This window comes from Mustela nigripes, chromosome 5 (assembly GCF_022355385.1).
Source record: "Mustela nigripes isolate SB6536 chromosome 5, MUSNIG.SB6536, whole genome shotgun sequence".
Lineage (NCBI taxonomy): Eukaryota > Metazoa > Chordata > Mammalia > Carnivora > Mustelidae > Mustela > Mustela nigripes.
The window spans coordinates 48818743-48846130 of NC_081561.1; the positions used below are offsets into that span (position 1 = coordinate 48818743).

General features: G+C 36.6%; 1 protein-coding gene across 1 annotated transcript in view; it reads left to right on the top strand.

Moving 5' to 3' along the window:
* The window catches only part of HMGCLL1 (3-hydroxy-3-methylglutaryl-CoA lyase like 1), a 196124-nt gene that overhangs the window by 104229 nt on the left and 64507 nt on the right, over nt 1-27388 (top strand). The window lies entirely within an intron of this gene.

The window sequence follows — 27388 nt, forward strand, 5'->3', positions numbered from 1 at the left end:
CCTCACTGTGATGTCAGTCTTCTTAAATTTATTGAGACATGTTTTGTGTCCTAACATGTGATTTCTTCTGGAGAGTGTTGCATCCATTTTTGAAAGAATGTGTATCCTACCGTTTTTGGATGGAATTTCTGTGTGTATCTGTTAAGTCCATTTGGTCTAATGTGTTGTTTAAAACCAGCATTTCCTTATTGATTTTCTGTCTGGATGATCCACCCATTGATGTAAATGGGGTGGTCAGTATCCCTACTATTATTGTATTACTGCCAATTCCTCCCTTTATGTCTGTTAATATTTGTTTTATATATTTAGTTGCGCCTATGGTTGGGTGCATAGATATTTATGATTGTTATATCCTGTTCTTGGATTGATTCCTTTATCATTATGTAATGTCCCTTTTGTTTCCTGTTACAATCTTTGTTCTAAAGTCTATTTTGTGTTATATAACATTGCTATCCTAGTTTTTTTGTTTCCATTTGCATGGTAGGTCTTTTCTATCCCTTCACTTTTAGTCCATACGTATCATTAGGTCCGAAGTTAGTCTTTTATAGAGAGCTTATAGGTGGCACTTGCTTTTTTAAAATTCATTTATCTATTCATTTTATTCATTTTTTATTCATCCTATATCTTTTGATGGAACATTTAGGTTATTTACATTTAATTATTGATATGTTTATATCTATTGTCATTTGGTTAATTATTCTCGGTTGTTTTGTAGTTCTTTTTTGTTTCTTTCTTCTTCTCTTGCTCTCTTCCGTTTTGATGAGTGACCTTCCTCAGTGTTATGCTTGACTATCTTTGTCTTTAATTTTTGTGAATCTATTATAAGTCTTTGGATAGTGTTTACCATGAAGTTCATATATAATGTTCTAAGTATACGGAAGTTAATGTTAAGTGATGTTTGCTTATGTTAGAACACATGTAAAAGAATTAGATGGGTAAAAGAACTCCCTCTCCATGTTTTATGTATATGATGTTTATTTTCTATGTTTTGATTTTGTGACTCCCTTAATAATTGAAACAGAATTGATTTTGCTTTTTTTTGTCTTCATACTAGCTTTATCCTGGATTGATTGATTCACTAGCTTTGTATGTTTACTTTACTAGTACAGTTTTTTCCCATTAATAATTTTCTAGTTATTGCCTTTTCCATTTAAAGAAATCCCTTTGAAACTTTTTATAAGGCTGGTTTAATGGTGATGAACTTTAACTTTTGTTTGTATGGGAAGCTCGTTCTCTCTCCTTCAGTTCTGAAATAACCTTGCCATGTAGTTTAGTCTTAGTCTGCAGTCTTAGTTGTAGTGTTTGTTTTTCTTTTTTTGTTTTGTTTTTTTTTTTCTTTTTTTCTTTTCTTCTTAGTACTCTGAGTATATCATGCCACTGTCTTCTGGCCTAAAAAGTTTGTGCTGAAAAATCAGCTGATAACCTTATAGACTTTCCCTTTTATGTAATTAGTTGCTTTTCTCTTAGTGCTTTTAAGATTTTCTTTAATTGTTGACACTTCAATTATTCTGTGTCTTGGTGTAGACTTTCTTGGGTTCATCCTAGTAGTGTCTCTTTGTTCTTCCTGGACCTGGCTGTCTTTTTCATTACCCAGCTTAGGAAAAGTTTCAGCTCTTATTTCTTCAGGTAAACATTTTGTACCTTTTCCTCTCACTTCTTCTGGGATCCCTATATTGTGAACATTAGTACACTGCATGTTGTTTCAGTTTCCCTAACCTACCTCTATTTTAAAAGAAATGTTTTTGTTGTTCATCTTGGGTGCTTTCCATTACCCTTTTTTCCAGATTGCTGATCCATTCTTTTGCATCTGCTAATCTACTGTTGATAGTGGATTTTTCATTTGTTATTGTATTGCTCAGCTTTAACTGGTTCCTTTAAAAATTTTTTTTGTTGAAGTTCTTACTGAGTTCATCCATTCTCCTCTCAAGTCCAGTGGGCTTCCTTATATTAATAATTTTGAACTCTTAGGTAGATTACTTATCTCTGTTTCATTTAATTCTTTTTTTTTTTTTTTAAAGCATCATCTTGTTCTTTTGCTTGAAGCATATTCATTGACTCCTAATTCTGTTTGACTTTCTGTGTTTGTTTCTATGAATTAGGTGGAACAGCTACCTCTCCCAGTCTTGAAGGAGTGGCGTTGTACAGAAACATCTCTTTTGTGGATTGCATGTGCCTGCAGGCTTTAGCTATCTGGCCAGAGTTGGGTAGAATTGCGTTGGGTGGTTTGTATAGGAAGTGCCCTGACAGCATGGACACAGGCAGGAGATATTCCAGGTTTCTTTGTGCCAAGGTTGCCTTGGAAAAATGGTTAGAGCTATAGTGGGTACACGCTGAGGATGTCATATTATATGCTGTGCAGGAGCATCCTTGGTGGGACAGCTATATTTGGGGTGGCATTGGCTGGGGAGCATTATGGGGAGAACTATATCATGGGGATGGCTACAGCTGGTGTGGGCTAGGATCTTGGCGCTCAGAGTCAGCAGGCTAGCTAGAGGGCCTAGACTCTGCTCTTAGCTCAGATAAGACCTAAGTATGGAGAGAGAATGGAGACAATGGTGTCCCCCATTACCTCCAATCCCAGAGAGAGAGTTCTAGCAGATCCCCCACCATTTGACTGAATACTCTAGGGTTAGTAAATAGGCTTCCTTAACTTAAAGTCTAAGCATCCTTCAAACCACTGCTTTTTTGCTGTTCTGCAGGTCAGAGAAATCTGTGCATAGCCATAGTCCTGTCCTTCCTTGTGCATTTCATAGTATAAGGGTAGGATTTCCATTGCTACCATGCCTGCTTCTTTCCTGCCATTTGTCATATGGTCCCTCCATCCCTTGTTGTGCAGAAGCAGTTCATTCAGCCCTCAGTTCCTCTTCAGGAGAAATTGCGCCATATATGGGTATAGACTCGGTGTGTCTGTGGGAGGAAACAAGCCCAGAGTCGTCTTATGCCACCTGCTTGAGTTCCTCAGTCCCGAATTTATTCTTTTTAAAGTATTAATCCTTTTAGAGACATGTTTCTTACATGCTCTCAGCTATATAATTTAGTAAAGTATAATGGCATTTTGAGGAGAACGAAATACAAAGAGTGTTCTACTGTATTCATGTAACTAATGCTCTTGTTGATAATTTGGTGTTCTGTTGTGAGAAGATATGGTGCTAAAATAATTTTGTATTTTGTTTAACATATTTTTCTGATATTGCAGGCATCAGAACCCCTGGTTTTTGTCAAGTATATGCTTTTAGATAATCAAAGTGAAGAGATCTGGAAAATTAGATGATTAAAAATTACTTACTAAATTCTAAAAACTTAACTATTTTCAATATATTTATTTAAAACAATCCATATAAAAAGTATTTAAGGGTATATCTTAAAACTAGTGTTAGTTTGTTAAACTTGGCCAAAAATAAGTTCATGTGATGTTTTCAGAACCTAAGATTTTGACAACTGGAAATAAGACTACCAGAACTTTTTTGTGAGGCTGAAAATCAACATGTAAAGCTTTATGTCATAGACCTAAAGTGTGCAGTTGTTTGGCAGAAGTTAAAAAACAAGGCGAAGATCAAGCCCTAGAAAAGGCTTATTTTGACTTTGTAGCATATGTGCACAAACCCGTATTTATCCTCTGGAAGCAGGTAAGGAATATTGTATTGAATTAGAATAGAAACTGATACCCCATGGACTTTTGGGCGTGGGAATTTTTACAATTTTCCCTTCCTAGGTATTCTAGTTTCTAAAACAATAGAGAACTAGGCATCACTTCAGGATTCTGTGTTCAGGCACAACTGTAACTTATTAAGTGTTCCTGACCAGCATGTTCCTGAAGACATCTGTCTCTCCCACCACCTCCACCCCTCTGATATGGATATTACTTTTTTTAATTTCTGTCTCTCCTCCTCCTCTTACTTCTCCCCTGTCCTTCCCTTTCTCTTTCCTTTATATATCTTCTATATGATAACACTGAGTAGTAATTTACTTGTGGAGCATATTTACTATGTAATGAACGACAGCTTAGCTATTTGGGATTCAGGGCTATAGTGCAAAATCCAGGCACCCAAATTTCTGCCTCTTGAAAATGCCAAAATGCAAAATACTGCTGATTCCCTGTTGTGATTTAATGGTTAACAAGGTATATTTGAGGAAGTAATGTTTAAAATCAGATGTAAAGTGAGGCGCCTCAGTGGCTCAGTTGTTAAGTGTCTGCCTTGGGCTCAGGTCATGATCCCAGGGTTCCCAGGGTCCTGGGATCCAGCCCCCCACAGAGCTCCCTGCTCAGCAGGGAGCCTGCTTCTCCCTCTCTCTCTGCCACTTCCCCTGCTAGTGTTGCCTTGTGCTCTCTCTCAAATGAATAAATAAAATCTTTGAAAAAAATGAAATGTAAAGCATGAAAACTAACTCCTATAAGGGGTGTGTCTGTGTGCAGGCATGTGCAACTGTGCATGCCAGTGTGTGAAAAGAGTGCTTCAAACTGATGAAACACCCCTTGCTCAAAGGACTTGGGAGAGGGGAAGATTATGTCCTAGGAACTGAGAGAAGCAAATATATTCAGAGGGAAGCGAAGCTTTATAACATATGCTGAATTAGTTGAATTGCAGAGTGTCTGGAAAGAAGTGAGGACCAAAATCCTGAAGCATTTTCTCATCCTGCAATAGCCATATAAAGGGTCAGATAACAACTCTGGGCCCAAGCACACTATAGGGAACATGGATGGGAACCTGTATGAGATAGAGAGACTCCCTCCAAGATACCACACTCTCCAAGGATGAACCTGCAAAAATTCCACCTCACAAGGGGAGAAGGCAAAAGTATTCATTATGGCTTTGGCTTCAGGTGTCAGGAATCTTATAACTCTTCTAAAAGAAAACATCTTCAACTTAAGATGAACTATTTGGCGTATGTGCGTATGTGTGTTGTGTGTGTCAAGGGAGCGAAGGGGCCAAGAAGGTGGATATTCTTTTCTTTAATTTATTTATTTGAGAGAGAGTGTGAGACCTGGAGAGAGTGAGTCCAACTGGGCAGAGGGAGGGGGGCACGCAGACTCCCCACTGAGCAGGTGACTATAACTGTATTTTCTGTTCTTCTACTATGTGCACAAGCACCAGATAACTGCGGGAGCCCGGACAGCAGAATGGAGGCTGGGGGCCAGGGAAAGCAAGATGGTGCTTCCAGCTGGTCTTATATTGACCCATAGCTCAAGTTGTAGTCATAGTACCAGCAGGGAAAGAAGGTAACAGTGGCTTGTCTAAGCAGCAGCATGATGTAAAGCGGGGGAGGCGAGTTGAAATGAACAAGTGAGGAAATGGTCGAAAAGCAGAGATCTGCCGGGGAAGCTAAAAGTTGACATATAAAGTTCTGTCTCTTTTGCCATCCATTTCTGTACAGTTGGATAAGTCAGTGAGGGCATAAGAAAGAACCTACACTGCTGCTCTCTTTGAAACAGAGTGTGGCTGAGACCATCTTTAATGTTGTGGAGCTTGGATGTTCCTGGACGGAGCTGGACGTGGCTCTGGACTGTCCACGTAGACACATGAGTGCTGGTCCCCAGCAGCAGCAAGTAAGGCTGAGTTCTCCGGGGTCCTTTTCTTGTTCCCCCCATCCCCAATAACAATAGCCACGACAGCAAAATGACCAGCTTTACCTTTAGTAGGGGAGAAAAAATATCTTGGAAAAAACTGCCAGTGTTTAAATAGAAGGGAATCAGAGAAAGTTCCGCTTCATTATGAATGGGGCTAACCTTGGCCTCAGGAAGCGGTGGCCATACTTCATTTTTTAAATGGAATCTTTGAAGTGGCTTCTAGAAAAATTGGTGGTGGATGTGGAATGGATATCATTTGTTTTAATTTAGGGCTTGAGAAACGGTTTACAGAGCTCTAAACTGGAAGTTAATATTAAGGCAAGGAGACATATAATAAGTGGAAACTTGGCCACAATGGTAGGAAACAAATGAGAGTTATAAATGGAACATCCCCCTCAGTCTGGAAAGCACATCCTAATCGTGGAGTAGAGAGATCTTTCTTGGGTTCCCAGGTCTTATTCTACTTTTTTATTACTTGAACATATGACTTCTTCAATTGTACATAATTGTATGGATGTCAAAAATACATAGTTATCAGCTATTTAATATAGAGAAGTAATTCTGAGACTAGAGTTTTAAGTGTGGGATATGTATAACCACTCAAAACTGAAAGAGCAAGAAAATGAGGTGACAAAACATACAACATTTTAGTAATGGAAGAAACGTACATGAACCAATATACTTGTCTTAATTTTTTATGTAAAAGTTGACTTTCACCCTTCTCGTGGTCCCAAGTACCTGGGTAAAACATAAGTGAACAAATTATTTGATCTACTTAATACCAGACAATTGCACAATGTATATTTTTTTCTCATCCAAATGATTTGTCTTCATAACTGGGTAAGAATGGAGTAAAACAGTACCACAAACAACAGTATGTGCTAATTGGTAGCATGGAGACAAGACATAATAGGCAATATTTAAATTTCTCCCAAAGAAATACTTTGCCTTTTTTTTTTTCTTAAATGTAATAGACTCTTAGTTAATGTCTTTCTTCCTAATATTTTCCACATGTTTATTCTCCTTTAGAAAAACCTAATTATTTTCCTAATGTTCATATCAAAGCATTCATTTTTATATTGGCTCTTAGTAAACCATATTTAAATGCTAGCAAAGAGCAAAATTTTTAAAGATTTTAATTATTTATTTGACAAGGGAGGGGCATATAGAAGGAGAGGGAGAGGCAGGATCCCAGCTGAACAAGGAGCCGAATGTGGGGCTGGATTCTAGGATCTTAGGATCATAGGATCGTTACCTGAGCCGAAGGTAGATAGTGAACCAATTGAGCCACCCAAGTGCCCTACAGATATTTTGTATGTGGTTTATTTTTGAGCTTCACAAGGAAGACTTTTCAAAATTCCAAACACTGGCCATGGAAACTTGTTTTCATTTCTGCATCGATAGAGTGCATACAATGATGTCTCCCTCTTTAAATTCTGCAGAATTGAGATGAGAGGTAGAGTTTCTAGACTGATTGCCTTGATAACACTACATTTAATACTATTATCATAGTCATGGCAATTAAAACTACCAATAACGGGCGCCTGGGTGGCTCAGTGGGTTAAAGCCTCTGCCTTCGGTTCAGGTCATGATCCCAGGATCCTGGGATCGAGGCCCACATCAGGCTCTCTGCTCAGCTGGGAACCTGCTTCCTCCTCTTTCTCTGCCTGCCTCTCTGCCTACTTGTGATATCTGTCTGTCAAATAAATAAAATCTTTAAAAAAAAAAAACTACCAATAACAATAGTAATAATAACTTATCACTCAATTTATTTGTGAGTAGACCCAGAGACATAAAAAGTTGCATTAAAAATGTGTTGTGTATATACATGCATTAGATGCAGTTTTTAAATATGAATAAAGATCTAAATAGGTATCAATGAGCAAGAAAGAAAATAAAATGGTTAAAATCAGATGCCCCTACAGAGGTTTACTAAACGGTTTCATCAATAAATATTTATTTTATCAGACGCTCTTGTAGATGTTAGATTCAGATGCTAAAGTCCCTGAACAGTACTTCTGTAAAGAAAATTGTTTTAGTCTAACTCTGTATTTTCAAAACTTTTTGATTATATTTTTTCTACACAATTAACTTTCTCCAACACAGTATTCTGTTGGGATATATTTTCATGGAAGGTAGGATAATGTGTAAATTATTTTAAAAAAATAAATAAAAGAGGACAAGAAGTCCAGCAAAAGTATAGCATTGTCCAACTTTCAAGTGTGTACCAGCAGGGCTCCTGAGCCACACAAGTCAGTGGGAAAAAGATGAACAACGTGCCTTCCTATTTTTTTCAAGTGTTTGGATTGCTTATATCAGTGATGAAAAATGGCTAAATATTTGAATAATGTTGCTTTCTTTTGTTTATCACCAATATCTTTTTATTAGTATAAACTTCTCTCTGGTTTTAGCAAAAGGTGTCAATTGTTTTTTTTTTTTTTTCAGAGATAACAATTTTTATCTATTTCTACAAATCTACAGTTATTTTTATTTATTTGTCAGAGAGGGTGAGAGAGAGCCCAAGCAGGGGGAGCAACAAGAAGAGCAGGTAGAGGGAGAAGCGGGCTCCTGGTGGGACCGTATCTCTGGTCCCTGGGATCATGACTGGAGCCAAAGGCAGATGCTTAACCGACTGAGGCACCCAGGTGTCCTTCCACAGGTATTTAAAAGAGGGGGAAAAACTGTTTCTGAGCTAGATGGCATTTTAAACTGGCATTTAAGAATATAAATAAGCTTATGGAAATATAAAATACATGAATTCTATACATGAATTCATGAATATATGAATAAAAGCATATAAAATACATGAATTCTATTGTCATGTGCTAAAAATGAAAGTATTTAATCTTTATGCAATGGATTATGCTTAGGTCATAAGCTTGAAGCTCACCACAAAAGAAAAATGTCCAAAAATGTTCTGTCTGTCCTACAGTAATGCATCCATGCTGATTAAAGAGGCAAATGTTATAAAAATTGATTATCAGGGTTTTTTTTCTATTTAGAAAAGATTCTATGAGACTATAAAGAAAAACACTGAATTCATCAGCAGAATCTTTTTTATTTTTAATCATGGCTTAACTTTGCAAAAAAAAAAAAAAAATCATTGTTTCTTCAGCTATATCAGAATCTGTCCTTTACATCTGATTGACACTCTGGGATCAAGGGATATGTGCGTAGAGAACACTATTTAAACCTTGTGATCTTTCCCACCAGTCTCAGCTCTCAGGATCCAGGAAAATCCCTAACACACATTAGACCATCTTTCTTGGGACCCAGAGGCTGAGTGGGTTGGAGGGTGCAGTCCTGGAGAACAGGTGTGAACAGAAAAGTAGAATGAAGAATGGTGCAGCTTGGAGTAGAAAGTGGAGAGTGGACCTACGTGATGTCTTCTCAGTCCCCATGAGCCTGAATGTGGTCTGTTGGCTTCATTTTCTTGAAATTACTTAGTGTTCTCCCAGTGGGTATGCTTTTTTTTTTCCACTGGAGACTTGCAAACAATATTATGCTAAGGCACTGAGTTTTCAGTGCCTACAAATTATGATACTGGGAAAGTTTCATATTTTTCTAGATTCCCATTTCCTCATATGAAAAACATCTGCCACCATAGAAGATAAAGAACATGTTCATATCTCTTTCATTAAATTTTCATCAATTCATAGCAGATATGGTTAATCAAAATATCTTGTTTTCTCTTAGAAATTTTGATTTTGTTAGCACGACCATTTTATTCCAAAAATCAGATTAACGGATGTCTCTTTGTCTTTACCCTGAGTACTCCAAGTAAGACAGAAATCCTCAGCTGAAGTTGTAATTTCATTTCCTTTCCACATAATAATGCAAGTTTTGAATCAGGAGGGCAGACTCATCCTGGTAAATATTTTTATCGGTTTCTAAAACATAGCCATTCTTAATTTAAAATGAATCATTGTTGCTGTTACCACCTTCAGGGAAAAACATAACATCTATTCATAAAATTATTTTCTTCCCACTCTAGTCTTTCTTCTCCTTAGACTTCGGCTTTTATATTGTTGGTAGCTCTTTGGGCCAGGATATGATATGATTCTTCTCTTGGCATAAGAGATGGAAACTTCAAAACTCACTATCTTTTCAAGCACCTCTCTTATTCATTCTGTAAATGTCTCATCTTATTGTTTCAATCTAGTGTTCAAGATCTTGTTTTCAACCAAGTACTCATATGGTTTCAATTTGGAAATCTTGTTGTTTTGCCCTATTTGTATAAAAACACATTCAGGTTTTCATTTTCTAATTTTTTTCCAAGTTTTTTTTCTTTTTCCCTCAATTTTTTTTTTTGTCTCTTGGGAAGTTCATATTTACAAGGAAACTGTATATACCACATATAATTTTGCCACTAAATGTAATGTGAACACTCATTTTCCTTTAGAATATTGGTGTGAAGTTGATCAGTTTGATAATCATGTAAAGTAGTATTCTCTTGACTCGTATTTGGCTTATTGTAATGTAACCAGTTAATGGTTAGATGCCCAGCACTGCAAACAAAAACAAGAACAAACACAGAAAATTGGAACCACTGATAATTCTACTAAGCCAAACTCAAGAATCCCTCAGCTTTACTGTTTGAACAACTTTCTCATAGGTTGCCAGATATTTCTAGCTCTGAGCTTGGAATAGGTGGGAGTAATATATGTTATCAATATGGTTGTTAGATCACACTGGCTCATTTTTATAAAACCACGTCTCACTGTAGCATACCAAACTTGGTTTTAGTGCTCTCAGTAAAAGTTAGATTCAGTAATAATGGAGGTAGAGAAGCTTAATAAGTTCATGTCAAATGTGAGATCTTGAATTAGAAGCTACAAAGTTTTTTCCTTATTATTGATAAATTTCTTTAATATAGAGCAGAACATAAAATGGAAATTATGCATATCAATTGTGAACCTTTAGAATTATTTTATAATTTATTCTAAAATGTTCACTTAACCAAAAATTTGTCTACCTTCCATGGGACCGTGTCTCTATTAGGTATGACAGAGAAAAAAAAAAAAAAAGCAGATGCAATACCATCACTTTACTCAATAATATTTTCATCATTCAAAATAGTGAAATCATGTCAAATTGTTTAGTTAATATTATTTTCACCTAGGTGACAAATTTAGGTTCTACAGACTCCTATTTTTAAAAATATGTGTAAATAATAATAACTAAAAATTAGGTTGTGGATACACATTTCTAAAGACTTCTCAAGTAAAATATATTTTGTAATTGTCTTTCTGTGGTTTTACTGAGATAAAACTGAAATCACTGTAAGTTTCAGCTATACCACATAATCACCCTTAATTAATTGTGAAATTATTGCCATGATCAGCTTAGTTAGCATCCATCATCTCATACAGATGCAATAAAAAGAAAATGCAAGACAGGAATACAAAACTTCTCCTTGATATGAGAACTCCGAATTTAACACCATCCCTGTGTGTCGTACAACGATCGCAACTATAGTCATCCCGTTGTACGTTACATCCCAAGTGTTTATGGATCTTATAACTGGAAACTGGTACTTTTTGGTACCCTTTAACCACTTTGCTCCCAGTCCCCTCCCTCTACCAGGGTTTTGTTAACCAAAAATAGGATCTTTTTTTCTTAGTTTGGTGGGAAGTTTTGTTCTTTGGGGTCCACATACAAGTGAGATCATACAGCAGTTTTCTTACTCTGATTTATTTCACCTAGCTCAGTGCTCTCAAGGTCCAAACATGTCAGCAGAATGCGCAGGATTTCCTCATTTTTTATGGCTGTATATACATACCACAGCTTCTTCCCTTCATCTGAAAGTGGATACATTATTTTCCTGTCTTAGCTATTTTAAATAATGCTGCAGTGAACATAGGATACACATAACTTTTCAATATAGGTTTCTTTTGGATCTGTTCATAGAACTGGAAATTTCTGGGCCATAGAGTAGTTTTATTTTTTTGAGGATTATCCATTTTGTTTTTCATAGTGGCCATGCTTGTTTACAATTCCACCAATAGTACCTAAGAGTTCCCTCTCCTCCTCCTCGCAGAATTTGTAATCTCCGTCTTTTTGATGATGACCATTATAGAGGTGCAAGGTGATAACTCATTGTCATCCCTTCTTCATCTCTTTAGGACAACTTGGCTGGTATAGATTGATTGACAGGTTTTTCCTTAAAAAAAAAAAAAAAGGATTTGAGAGAGAGCATGAGTGGGAGGAGGAGAGGGAGAGAGAATCTAAAGCAGACTCCATGCTGAGCACAGAGCTAAATGTGGGGTTCAATTTCATGAGCATGAGATCATAACCTTTGCAGAACCAAGTCAGACACTTTACAGACTGCACCACACAGGAATCCAGACAGTTTTTGTTTCAGTACTTGAGTATATCCTTTCATTCTCTCCAGACCTGAAAAGTTTCCATCAAGAAACCAATGATAGGGGCACCTGGGTGGCTCAGAGGGTTAAGGCCTCTGTCCTCGGCTCTGGTCATGGTCCCAGGGTACTAGGATCAAGCCCCACATCCGGCTCTCTGCTCAGCAGGGAGGCTGCTTCCTCATCTCTCTGCCTGCCTCTCTGCCTATTTGTGATCTCTGTCTGTCAAATAAATAAATAAAATCTTAAAAAAAAAAAAAAGCTAATTATAATCTTATGTGGGTTCCTTGCAGGTACTTCTCTATTTTTTTCCTTGCTAATTTCAACCCTCTTTTTTGTCTGACTTTTTAAAATATAGTTGATACAAAATGTTCAGCTAGACATAAAACACTAAACACTGTTGACAATATTCCCTATGCTGTACCTTTTGTCCCTGGGACTTATTCATTCCATAACTGGACTCTATGTCCCATTCCCTTTCATTAATTTTGCCCATCGCCCTCCCTCCCTCCCCTCTGGAAACCATCAGCTTATTATATATTTATGAGTCTGTTTCGGATTTTCGTTTGTTTGCTTTTTTAAAAAAATTTTCACATGTAAGTGAAATAATATTATATTTGACCTTCTTTGACTTACTACACTTAGCCTAATATCCTCCAGGGGCATCCGTGTTGTTGCAAATGACAAGAGCTTCATTTTTTGTGGCTGAATGATATTCCTGTGTGAGTGTGTATGTATCACTTCTTTTTATCTCTTCATCTATTGATGAGCACCTTGATTGCTTCTATATCTTGCTATTATGGATGCAGTGATAATAGGAGTGTATATATGCTGGTAGATACCCAGGAGTGGAATTACTGGATCGTATAGTATTACTATTTTCATCTTTCTGTGGAAACCCCATACTGTTTTCCAGAGTGACTGCACTAGTTTACATCCTCAACAACAGGGCACACTGTTCCTTTCACTTCACATCCTCACCAAACGCCTGTTACTTTTTGTCTTTAGGATTCTAGTCATTCTGATTGGTCTGAAATCGTATCTCGTTGTGAATTGGATTTGCATTTCCCTGATGATTGGTAATATTGAGCATCTTTTCATGTGACTGCTGGCTATGTTTATGTCTTCCTTAGAAAAATGTCTATTCAACTGTTTTGTCCATTTTTAATGAGATTATTATTATTACTTGGTTTTGAGTTGTATATATTCTTTATTTTAGATATTTATGACTTACTAGTCATTTGTGGATATTTTCATTTTCATTGCCATTTATGGATATTTTCTCCTGTTCATGGGTTGCCTTGTTATTTTTACGATGGTTTCCTTTGCTGTGCAAAAGCTTTGTAATTTGGTATAGTCAAAATAACTTATTTTGTCTTTTGTTTCTCTTGCTTGAGGAGACATATCTAGGAAAATGTGACAAGGTCAATGTCAGAGAAATTACTGCCAATGTTTTCTTGAGGATTTTTATGTTTTTTTGAGGATTGTTATGGTTTCAGGTCTCACATTTAGGTATTTAATCCATTTTAGTTTATTTGGGGGCATGATAGGAGAAAGTGGTCTAGTTTCATTTTTTTGCTTGTAGATATCTAGTTTTCTCAGCACCACATATCAGGAAGACTATCCTTTCCTCATTGTACATTCTTGCCTCCTTTCTTAAGGATTAATTGATCATATAAGAGTTGGTTTACTTCAGGGCTCTCTATTCAGTTGTCCTGATGTGTGTCTGTTTTTGTGCCAGTACCATACTGTTTACTGTGACTTTGTGGTATATCTTGAAATCTGAGTTTGTGACATTCCAGTTTTTTTGTTCTTCTTTTCAAAATTGCTTTGGCTATTTGGGATCATGTGTGGTTCTCTATAAATTTGAGTAATACTCTAGTTCTGTGAAAAATGCCGTTAGTATTTTGATAGGGATCGCATTGAATCTGTAGATAGCTTCCTGTAGTGTGGACATTTAACAGTATTAAATTTTTCCAGTTCATAAGCATGGAAAATTTTGACATTTGTTTGTGCAGTCTTCAATTTCTTTTATCAACTTTTATAGTTTTTAGAGGACTTTCACCTCCTTGGTTAAGTGTATTCCTAGGTTTTTGTATTTTTTTTTTTTTTGGTGGAATTACAAATAGAATTGTCTTAATTTCTCTTTCTACTACTTCATTATTAATGTATAGAAACACAAAAACTTTGCATATTAATTTTGTATCCTACAATTTTACTGAATTCACTTATTCTAATTGTTTTTTGGTGAAGTGTTTAGGCTTTTCTGTGCATAATATCATGTCATTAGCAAATAGTAACAGTTGAACTTCCTGCCATTTGGATGTCTTTTTTACTTATGTGATTGCTGTGGCTAGAATTCAGTACTATGTTGAGAAAAGTAGAGAGCAGATATCCCTATCTTTTTACTGATCTTAGAGCAAAATAGTTATTGAGTATAATGCTAGCTGTGGGTTTTTCATGTATGGCCTTTATTATGTTGAGACATATCCCCACTCAATCCAGTTTGTTGACAGGTTTTATCATGACCTGATAAAATTTTGTGAAGTGATGTGAAATTTTGTCAAGTGCTTTTTTTCTGTATAAATTGAGATGATCATCTCATTGTTATCCTTCCTTTTGTTGTTTATCACATTGATTGATTTGCAAGTATTGAACCATCCTTGTATCCCTGGAATAAATTCCATTTGATTGTGATGGATAATACTTTTACCATATTATAGAATATGGCTTGATATTTTGTTGAGGATTTTGCATCTATGTTCATCAGTAATATTGGCCAGTAGGTTTCTATTTTTGTAGTCTTTATTTGCTTTTGGTGTCAGGGTAACTCTGGCTTTGTAGAATATATATGGAAGCTTTTCTTCCTATTTAGTTTGTTGGAATAGTTAGAGAATAAATATTAACTCTTCTTTAACGTTTGATAAAAATTCACCCGTGAATCTGTCTGGTCCTGGACTTTAGCTTGTTTGGAGTTTTTTGAGTACTGATTCAATTTTGTTGCTACTATCTGGTCTGTTAAGATTTTTATTTCTTTCTGACTCAGTTTTGGAAGACTGCCTGTTTCTAGAAATGTATCTATTTTTCCTAGGTTATCCAATGTATTGACATATAATTTTTGGTAGTATTTTTTATAATCCTTTGTATTGCTGTGGTGTCAGTTGTTACTTCTTTTGTATATCTGATTTTATTCATTTGAATTCTGTCTTTTTTCTTGGGTATGGCTAAAGATTAAGCAATTTTGTTTGTCTTTTCAAAGAAGCAGTTCTTGGTTACATCAGTCATTTCCATTCTTTTTTGTTTGTTTCATCTTTCATTTGTTTCTTCTCTGATCTTTATTATTTCCTTCCTTGTGCTAATCTTAGGCTTTTATGTTTCTCATTTTCTAGGTCCTTTAAGCATAAATTCAGATAGTTTATTTCAAATTTTTCTTGTTTCTTCAGGTAGGCCTGTATTGCTATAAACTTCCTTTTTGCTGCATTCCAAAGATTTGGGGCCATTGTCTTTTCATTTTTCACACCATCATGATCAGAAAAGATGCATATTATTTAAATCTTAAATTTATTGAGGCTTGTTTGTGGCCCAAAGTGGAGAATGTTCCATGTGCACTTGAAAGAGTGTATATTCTGCTGTTCTTGTATTGAATTTCTCTGTTAAGTCCATCTCTGCTAATGTGTCCTTCAAAGACATCATTTCTTTATTGATTCTGTCTGATCTATCCATTGATATAAATGGGGTATTAAAGCCCCCTACTATTATTATATTACCATCAACTTCTCCCTTTATGTCTGTTAATATTTGCTTATATATTTAGGTGCTCCATTGTTGGGTGCATAGATATTTACCTTGGATTGACCCCTTCTGTTTTTCATTACAGTCCTTATTTTAAATTGTTTTGTGTGATATGAATATTGCTACCTTGGCTCCTCCCCCCACTTTTATTTGCATGGAATGTCTCTTTTTATCCCTTAACTTTCAGTCTGTGTGTGTATGTGTATTTAGGTCTGAAGTGATTCTCTTCTTGGAAGCATATGGTTAATCTTGTTTTTGGAAACCCATTCTGCCACCTTGTATCTTTTAATTGGAGCGTTCACACTGTTTTCATGTAGAGTAAGTATTGTTAGGTATGTACTTATTGCCATTTTGTTAATTGTTTTATGGTTGTTTGTAGTTCTTTTCTGTTCTTCTGTTGATCTCTTTCCTTATGATTGATGATTTTCTGTAGTTTCTGTAGTGTTAGTCCTGACTTTCTCCTTATTTTTAAATGTATCTACTATAGGTTTTCAGTTTGTGGTTATCATGAAGTTCATACATTGCACCCTAAGTTTAAAACAGTGTATATTAAATTGAAGGTCACTTAATTTTAAACATATTCTAAAAGAACAGTTTTTACTCCCCAATCCATGTTTTATGTATGTGTTGTCATATTTTGTGTCTATTTTTCATAATTTTCTTCTGATTATGGTCTTTTCTTTTCCACTTAAAGAGGTCTCTCTCATCCCTAGAAGTCTGGTTTAGAAGTGATAAATTCGTTTAACTCTTGTTTACCTGGGAACCATATATCCCTTCAATTCTGAATGGTAACCTTGCCAGGCAGATATTTTTGGTTGTAGGTTTTTTTTCCTTTCAGCTCTTTGAATATATCATGCTACTCCCTCTGTCCTGCAAAGTTTCTATTGAAAAATCAGCTGATAACCTTATGGAGTTTCCTTTATACTTTTTGCATCTTTCTTGCTTTTAAAATTCTCTCTTTATCTTTAACCTTTGGCATTTTAATCATTATAAGTTTCATGTGGACCTCCTTGGATTAATCTTATGTGGAACTGTCTGTGCTTCCTGAACATGGATGTCTGTTTCCTCCCCCAGGTCAGGTATACCTTTTCAAATAAGTTTTCTGTCCCTTTCTCCCTCTTCTCTCCTTCTGAGATCCCTATAATGTGAGTGTTTGTTTGCTTGATATTAATGAAGATCTTTAAGCTCTCTTCTTTTTTTTAATTATACTTTTCTTCTTCTTCTTTTTTTTTTTTTAAGATTTTATTCATTAAGTGGAGAGAGAGAAAGAGAGTGCACACTAGTTGGGGAGAGGGGCAGAAGGAAAGGGAGAACCAGGCTGGCTCCCCACTAAGAAGGGAGCACAATGTGGGGCTCGATCCCAGGACCCTGAGATCATGACCTGAGCCAAAGCCTGATGTTCAACTCACAAAGCCACAGAGGCGCCCCTAATTATTATTTATTTTATTCAACATAAGTGCTGTTGTCCAGCTCAACTATTTGTTCTTCTGTATCTACTAAACTTTTGTTTTCTTTTAGTATATTTTTCATATTAGTTTTTATATTTTTCAACTCTTATTGGTTCTTTTCTATATTTGATGCCCCTTGGTTGAAGTTCTCAGTGAGTTCTTCTGCTCTTCTCTCCATTCCTCTGAGCCTCTTTTTGTTATTTTAAAATCTTTATCAGATATATTGCTTATCTCCATTTTATTTACTTCCTTTTCTCAGGTTTTTTCCTGTTCTTTCATTTGGAGATTTGTCTATTTCCCTATTTTGCTTGGCTTTCTGTGTTTCTGTGAATTAGAATAAGTTCTTGAGGGGCACCTGGGTGGCTCAGTGGGTTAAGCCGCTGCCTTCAGCTCAGGTCATGATCTCAGGGTCCTGGGATCGAGTCCCACATCGGGCTCTCTGCTCAGCTGGGAGCCTGCTTCCTCCTCTCTCTCTCTGCCTGCCTCTCTGTCTACTTGTGATCTCTCTCTGTCAAATAAATAAATAAAATCTTTAAAAAAAAAAAAAAAAAAAAAAAAAAAAAAAAAAAAAAAAAAAGAATAAGTTCTTGACCTAAACTTGAAGGAATGGTTTTATGTATGGTCACCCCCTGAAGTAGAGAGTTTGCCTGGTGTCTCTAGCTGGCTAGAGCTTTATCTCTCATGAGTTCAAGCCCCCAAGGCACTCAGTGTTGGGGCTACCATTATGGGATGGCCACAGCTGAACTGGGCATGGCTTGGGGGCACTTCACCAGACTCTCTGTGGAGATGGAACCCTGACTAAATAGCTGAAGCTAAAGCAGGTGTACGCTTATGTATCCTTGTGCTCTCTGCAGCAAGGGCATCTTGGCAGGACTGTTGAAGCTGAAGGTCAAGCTGGGATGACCTAGATTTCTCAGTACAGGGGGTGACCTGGTGGAGACCTAAAATCAAGGTGGGCACCAACTGGGCTTTCCAGGGTACACCATGCATGGGACACCTTTGTTGTGTGAGGAGACATGAACCTGCAGGTCTTGGAGCACTGTGCACCAGAGGTACCCTAGGAAGGTATCTGGAGCCAAGGTGGTATGAGCCTGCAGTGTGCCAGTGTGCTTTATGCCAGTATTCTCTTGGTGTGATAGATGGAGCTACAGTGAGTGCTGACCAGAAGGTATCTGGAGCCAAGGTGGTATGAGCCTGGAGTGTGCCAGTGTGCTTTATGCCAGTATTCTCTTGGTGTGATAGATGGAGCTACAGTGAGTGCTGACCAGTGTCCTGGTGTGTGTCATGCTAGGGCCAGCTCAGTGGGATGGCTATGTCTGGTGTCGTTTAGGGGCTCAGGGCCTAGACCATGTTCCCATCCACTCTGTCATTGTGGAGAGGAATCTTAAATCTCGCCTCTTAAATCTAGAGAGTATTCTAGTGACTTGCTATTTTGAAGGATTCTAGTGCTCTTCCCTTTATATTCTGTTTGCTCTTTTAAATCACAGCTTTTGCTTTTGCTTTTATGGCTGCTTCTGCTTCTTCTTTCTTCTTCCTTCTTCTTCTTCTTCTTCTTCTTTTTTTTTTTTCCTGTGCCTCAGTATGTCCAGGGCTAGTATGGGCTAGCGGCCCAGGACTCACTGAGGGGGCTGGTCAGTTAAGGCACCTGGAACCTTGCTTCCTTCTGTGCTATTAAGTTGTAGAGGGAACTTGAACCATGGAGCTGTCCAGCCCTTCAGACCCAGAGAGGTTTGTAGGGTTCTAGGTCTGGTTGTTTTACATTATAGTTGCCCTTTTAAACCATGGCTTTTTTTTTTCTGTGCCATGGAACAGACAGATCTACTCAACTCTCTCATTACCAGCTCTCCCTACTGTAGTTTGCGGTGTTGGGGTTCAGGGTTCCCTTCACTACATGTTTCCATCTCCCTTGCTGTTCTCTATGTGGTCTCTATCTTTTGTTGTGTAGAAGCTGTTCAGTCAGCACTCCCTTCTTCCTCAGGAGGAATTACATTATAAATAGGTATAGATTTGCCATGTTCACGGAGGTGGTGAGTTCATGGTCTTCTTATCTGACCGTCTTGGACTGGGATTCCCATCTTTGACTTTTGACAATTTAATATGTATCTCCATGTAGCATTATTTGGGCTAAAAGTATTTGGATCTCACGGGCTTCTTTGACCTGGTTATGTACTTTTCTCCCCATGTTTGGGAAGTTTTCAACCAGTATTGTTTTAAATATACTTTTTGTCCTTTTGTGTTATCTCCTGGAATTCCTATGAGAATATGGTTCTTTTTTTTTTTTTTTTTCATTGTATCTCATAAGTTCTTTCAACTTTCTTTGTTCTTTCATTTTGCTTCTCTAGATAATTTCAAATGTCCTATCTAGGAGTTGTGGATTCTTCAGTCTGCAAGGTTGAGCCTGCTTTTAGAACTCACTTTGGAATGCACTTATGGTATTTTTCAGCTTGAGTGTTTCTATTTGTTGTTTGGTGGTTTCTATTTAACTTCTCATTTTGTTCATGTACCATTTTCCTAATTTTGTTTAGTTGTCTGTGTGTTCTTACAGTTCACTAAATTTCTTCTAGAGGACTCTTCTGAATTATCAGGCAATTCATAGGTTTCCATTTCTTTACAGTTATTGAAGCTTTATTAATTTCCTTTCACAGTGTCCTATTTACCTGATTTTTTCATGGTCTTTGAGTCCTTATGCTATTATGTGCACATCGGAGTAAGCAATCTCCTCCCAACTTTGCAGGTTTGCATATGGGAGATAGTTCTTCACTATTCAGTTAAGTTTGAGTTTCTGGGTAATATTCTTGGGTAGATGGGGCTTGCCACTAGGGTCTATTTTTGGAAAAAGCAACTATTTGAGCTCAGAGGTCAGGGTTAGGGGGATGCCATTGATTGAAAACAGTTGGAAACTACTTATGTATGGTTCTATGTCCAAATGGGTTTGTAAGATGGCTCTATGGTTACGAGGATTCTTTGCTCAGGCTTACTAAATAGTTGTGATTGACTAGTATATTTACTAGTAACTGGGGGAATGGATTAGCTTCCCTGCTGTGACAGGGTTCTTTGTGATCTTAGATGACCTGTGTTCCTTGTTCCCTGACCCAGCAGAGCCACTGGCTTTACTTTGTGGTTGATGAGCTCTGTCTCCTGTCAGCTCAAGCACTGATCAGTTACATAATATCCAGGTATTCTTATCAGACTTTCTGATCAGATAGGGTTAGGAGCTGTGCTCTGTAGTGGGTAGAGCTATGACAGCTCTCCTGCCTGGGGAGAACAGGTAGGGTGATGTCAGAAGCTACACCCAGCAGTGGGTGAGGCTATGAATTAAGTCCTCATCTGGATGTATCACGGGAACCCTCCATGCTTGGTACTGGCTTTGCTCTATAGAGGGTTAGAGAAGTATCTATAGATAGGTGTGTGTCTATAGATATATAGATATAGATATGTAATTTGAACAGTGAAGAGCTCTAAGTAGTGGGGAGAATGCATACAAGAGTAGATTTGGTTACTGTCAGACCTTGGAGAGTTTCCTGTATGAGCAGAGGGAATTTCCAGTTTCACAGAAAACCAAAGGTGGCAATATATGCACCAAACATGGAAGAGCTTTTTTATTTTGTTATACTTTTACTGTCAATAGACAGCTATGTTTGCAAGTCAGACAAGTTGATTAATGCCTTGTTTTATTGTGGAAGATGAACGGATATGATTCTGGGTGATGCAGAGATGAGAAGACAAAGTTACAGAGACCAGAGACACAGTAGGGCAAAACCTATTACAATAGTCCCTTCTGATAAATGATTAGGGGGAAACAGAATGAAGGACACATAAGAAAAATGTTATTTCAATGCAGACTCAGTGGGACTAGGAATTGCCCATTTATTTATTTATAGGTGAGAGTTGTTCAGGAAATCAGAGTAATAACTCCAAGACTGCAAGTATAAAAAACAGGGGATTAGGATATTTAATCTTTCTAAGATATTGTCAACTTTATGAGAAAAAATGAAATGTTCTGTTAATGATAGTCATCTGTATTTTATGAATTTATATTTGACATGACCACAACAAAATAATTCTTCAGGGCTGCCTCAATCTTTAAGGCAAATAGAATTTTAGAATGCCTGTCCACCTAATAATTTAACAGTACAGTCAAAACTAAATTTTGCATTTATTATTTTATTATTTAAAACAGGTTTAAAGGGGCATATTATTGTTTTTCTTCCCAGTTTTATTGAGATACAATTCAATGTATGAGTTCCAAGTGTAAAGAATAAACATTTGACTACCTATTTTGTGAAATTATCACAGTAACAAGTTTCCATAACATCTAACACCTCATATAGACGTGATAAGAAATGAAAAAAAAAAAAGTTAATCTTTTAACAGATTACTTTAAAGTTTCTGTGTATTTATTAGAGAGAGAGAGAGCACAAGCCACAGGAGAGGCAGAGGGAGAAGCAGACTACCTGCTGAGCAGGGTATCCAATGTGGGGCTTGATACCAGGACCCTGGGATCATGACCTGAGCCAAAAACAGACACTTAAATGACTGAGCTGCCCAGGTACCCCTAACAATCATATAAAACAGTTGGGAGTATAATTATCATGTTGTCTATTCTATCACTAGTACTTATTTATAACTAGCAGTTGACATCTTTGACCACCTTGCTCCAGTTCCTTCTCCATCCACTTCTGGTAACCAAAATCCTGATCTCTCTAGGGTTTTGTGTATATGTGTGTGGTGTGTGGGTTTTAAATTTGGAGTGTAGATTTAAATGGCATAATTCAGTATTTGCCTTTGTCTAACTTATTTTGCTTGGCATAATTTCTTCAAGGTCCATTTATGTTGTTACAAATGACATGATTTTTTTTTTTATTGCTGAAGAGTATTCCATGGGGGTGTGTGTGTGTGTTTGTGTGTGTGTGTGTGTGTACACGTACACACACATATGAAAACATCTTTAACCATTCATCCATCAATGGACACTTAGGTTGTTTTCACGTCTTGACTATGATAAATAATGCTTCATTGAACATGACGTACAGATATCTATTTGAGTTACAGTGTTCCCATTTCCTTTGGATATAGCCCCAGAAGTGAAATTGCTAGATAACACGGTAGTTCTCTTTGTAGTTTTTGTTTGTTTTATGGACCTCTGTACTATTATCTTTTGTGGCTGCACCAGTTTATAATCCCACCAACAGTGTACAAGATTTCACTTTTTCTTCATTTTTACCAGGACTTTTTTCATGTCCTTTCAATTATAGCCATTTTAAGAGGCACGAGGTAATATTTCATTGTGGTTTTAATTTGTGTTTCCCTACTGATGAGTGATGTGAAAATCTTTTCATATGCTTCTTGGCCATTTGCATTGTGTCTTTGGAAAAATGCCTACTCAGATCTTTTGCCCATATTTTTTAAAGTAGGCTCCATGCCCAGTGTGGAGCCCAACATGAGGCATGCCCTCACAACCCCAAAATCAAGGCCTGAGCTGGGATCAAGAGTCAGATGCCCCCTTTTGCCCATTTTTTAATTGGATTTTTATTTTGTGGCTGTTGAGTTGTATGAATTCTATACATAATTAGGATATTAATCTCTTACCAGTTAATGATTTACAAATTTTTTTCTCATTCTGTAGATTTTTTTCATGTTTTTTTTTTTTCTATACAGAAGCTTTTTAGTTTGATGTAGTCCTAACTTTTTGTTTATTTATGCTTTAGGTGTGATAACTAAATAATCATTGTCAGAGTCATATCAAGGAGTTTTTACTGTTTTCTTTTGGAAGTTTCATAGTTTCAGATCTTACATTTTAGACAGTAACTCATTTCAAATGAATTTTTGTGAGTAGTATAAAAAAGGGTCTAGTTACATTTTTTATATGTAAATATCCAGTTTTATCCCCACCATTTATTGAAGAGGATCTTTTCTCCATTGTCAAATATTAAACATACTACTTAAGGTTATTTTCTGAGCTTTAGATTTTGTTGCATTGATCCTTTCTAATGACAGTACCATACTGTTTTGATTACTATAAGTTTTGTAGAATAGTGCAAAGTCTGATGCCTTCTACTTTGTTCTTCTTTCTCAGTTTTGAATCTTCTGTGGTTCTATATATCTATATCTATCTATATGGATTGTTTTTTCTCTACCTATGGAAAAAGTACAATTGGAATCTTGATAGGGATTGCATCAAATTTCTAGATGGCTTTTGGTATTGTTGACATTTTAATAGTATTCTTCCAATCTATGAACACAAGATACTTTCCATTTATTTGTGGTTCCTTCAGTTTCTTTCATCAGTGTTTTCAGAGTAATTTCTTGATTTCTTGGTTAAATTTATTTGATGGTATTAAAAATGGGATCAATTTCTTTATTTCTTTTCCAGATAATTCATTGCTGTAACAGTTTTGTGGTTGAGTCTTTAGGATGATCAGTACAGAAAACTATGTCATCTGCAAGTAGAAACAATTTTACTTCTTTTTCTTCTTCTTTTATTTTATTTAATTCTTATGGCTTTCATTTTGTTGCCTGATTTATCTTGTAAGGACTTCCAGTACTATGTTGAATAGGAGTGAGGAGAGTGGACACCTTTTGCCTTAGTCCTGATTTTAGAGGACAAGCTTTCAACCTTTCTCCCCTGAGTACAATTTTTTTTTTTTAAATTATGAATGAGTGTTCATTGGGTACTTTTCCTGCATCTACTGTGATGATGATTGGATTCCTTCCTTTCATTATAGTAATGTGATTTAAGTAATGTAGATGTTCAACCATCTTTGTACCCCAGAGGCAATACCCACTTGACTGTAGTGAACGATCCTGTTAATGGGCTGCTCAATTAATTTTATTTTAGTATTTTATTTTGGCATCTATATTCATCATGAATACTGGTGTGTGGTTTTCTAGTAGTGTCCTTCTCTGGCTGTGGTGTCAAGGTAATATTGGCCTTGTAAAATAAATGGGACTGTTCTCTGAAGGACTGGTATTAAATTTTTAAGTATTCATAAATATCACTATCAAAGACATCTCTTGGGCTTTCTTTTGTTGGAAGAATTTTTACGTCTTGGTAGGTTATATGTTTCTAAAAATTCTTCCATTGCTTCTACTTTGCCCAGTTGGCATATAGTTGATCATAGTAGCATTTTACCTTCTGTTTCTCTGGTATCAGTTGTAAGGATTTTTTAATTTTTTTCTCCTTAGTCTAGATAAAGCTTCCTCAACTTTAACTTTTCAAAGAATCCTGAATTTCCTCTCTTCTTTTTCTTTCTTCCCGTTTTCTAACTTTGGGTTCAGTTTGTTTTCTTATTGTAGTTCCTTTGCTTTGCTTGAAATACATTTTCTCTCTCTTCACTCTTATTGTATGTGTCTTTAAGGGCTAATGGGGGGTCTCATGTAGGTGGCATATTAATATGTCTTATTTTAATCAATTCAGCTATTTTATGTCTTTACATAAAAATGGAAGAAACTCTCTGATCTAAAGTAATCACTAATAGGTAAAGATGGTGACATCTGCTTTTGAAGCTATTGTTATTGAATTCTTCAGTTCTGAGATTTTGTTTCTGTTTCTTTGTGAAACTTCTCATTGTTTTCCTAGTTATGATCATTTGTATATATGCTCTTATAGTTCACTAAACTTCTTAAAAGCATTATTCTGAAGTCTTTGACAATACTACATAGATCTCTATTTCATTAGAGTTGTTGGAGCTTTATTAGTTTCTTTTAGTGGTATCTTTGCCTGATTTTTGCATTTTTAAAAAATATTTATTCATTTGACAGAGAGATCACAAGTAGGCAGAGAGTCAGGCAGAGAGAGAGGGGGAAGCCGGCTCCCTAACGAGCAGAGAGCCCCATGTGGGACTCGATCCCAGGACCCTGAGATCATGACCTGAGCCAAAGTCAGCAGCCTAATCCACTGAGCCACCCAGGTGCCCCGTGATTTTTGCATTTTAATAAGAAGGCTGCTTTTCTAAACTTTGCAGACTTGCTTTGTCATAAATAATATAGCACCCATCAGTTTGGGTTCTTAAAGTGTCTGCTGGTAATGTCCTTGGGTTTAGTGTTCATGTCTATTTTGCAGAGTCAATTGTTCAAGCTTGCCATCAGTGATTGGAGTTGTACCATTGGGTAAGTGCAGTTTGATTTGGACCTTTGGCTTGGTTCCCTGCCCCAATGAGGCTGAAGGATGGTCTCACTGGTTTGGTAGGTTCTCTGGTCAGGTTACTGGATGGTTGTGACTGGGTACTGTAATCAGCTTTAGAGGGTGCTATAACTTGTGTTTCCAGCCGCGTTGGAGCAACAGGACAACAACATGTTGTTGCGCAGCTTTCAGGCGCTCCCATCAGCCCTTCTGGTCAACTGGGGCCAGGCTGGGCTACAGCACGTTTGGCAGTTATTTAGCTCCCTGATCTGGGCAAACCAAGCTCAAGGATTGGTAACGCTCTTTGAGGGTTGGGATCACACAGGCATTCAACTGATCTCCCTGGTCCTAATGGACCATTGATTTGGTTCTGCCCTTAGCTAGTGGAGATGCTGCCTGTATGAATGTATTCTGCCAAGACTAGAGTGTTGACTGTTACAAGCCACTACAACTTTCTCTGTCACATGCAGGTTTTCTTTCCTCAATCAATACAGTGCAAGACCCCAGTAGGATGTCACCCAGCCAGATGCACCGTGAGGCTTCCCCACCCCCCTTGGAGGCACCTTTTTTTCCCTGGGGAGACCTCTCAGCATGGTCCTATACTTACCTAGGAGAGTGGCAGTGCAGTCTCCTTGTAGCTACTTTCTAATGCAGTATGCCTTTGTCCCTTAGGTCTCATTCCCCTGTTCTAGGATTGTCTTAGGGGGTGTGTTGTCCATGAGTAGTTGTTCTTATGGGGGAAAGCAAAGTCAGGAACAATGGATATTGCCTTCTAGGTGATGTCATTCCTCCTATAGGTTGGGTTTTAACACCCCAAACCATTATTTTTAAATATTTGGAAGCTATAGCTAAGCACAGGGAAAAATTCTGTACTTATAATTTCACCATGTAGGGGAAATTATTACATATGTAAGACTTATTTTAATAATTAATCGTATACACACATAATTAATGTTTTTGATCATGTATTAAGCTAAAAAACCTGTACCTCATGATCCCTACTGCACCCCTACACATACTTAGAGGCAATTTGAGGGTTAAGAATTGATTTTGGGTGAGAGGTAAACTTGGAAGTAATTAGCTGTCAATAATATTTAAATCCAAGGGTATGCATAAGATAATAGAGAAGAAATGAGGACAAAAGCTGAACTACCAAACTATTATATCAGTAGATCAAAGCAGATATTGAAGAAACTGAGAAATAGTATCTCATGAGGTGGAAGAAAATCAAGTTACTCTTGATTCCTAAACTTTCAAGGAAAAAGTATTTCAAAGAGAAGAGGGAATCAATGGTCTTAAGTGCTGGATAGAGGAATACTGCATATCGATAACATTATCTTTTCTTAATGGCTTCTGCCTTTGGAATTGTGCTTAGAAGAACCTTTAAATTATATAATCTGCTTACCTGTCTTTTCTTTGGCTTCATTTCTTATATTCCAATATTTTATCCAGTTGCACTGTATTTTAATTTATGGTAAAAGAATTTTTAATGTAGTTATTATACAACTTCTTTCCTCACCAATAGACAATGTTAAGCTATGACAAATGCTAGATTTTTATACTTTTTTCTCTCCCACCTAAGGCAACTGTGGCTTACTTACCAAGGTAGATTAGTTGCCCAAAGGCACCAACTTGAAAGGTAATAGAATTAGGATAACAAGTTAGGTTATCTTGTCTCTTCCTGTCAGTTTTGTCTGTTTATTTCATGCAAGTGTCATACCTTTAATTACTGTGACTTTTTATTAGAGATTTAATCTAATATGGCACAACCCCTGTATTTAGTCTTTTTATCAAACCTTTATTTTTAAATATTTGTCTCATTTAACTAAATTTATCTAAAAATCTCATCCTTCAAATATCCATTGAAGACATAAATTTAGAGAGGAGCGACATAAGAATATTGTCTCTCCATTCAATAAATTGGTCTATTTTACTTTTTTTCATGTTATAATTTATATAAAAATGAAATAGGTTATTTCAGTAGATGGCTTACAAATTTAGATTTCTAACCCTGGATGAGAATTGTTTAAATATATGCTTATGTTTTTCTTCCTGATTTTGGGTTGCTTCTTTCTTATATTTTTTCCATCTTTTTCTC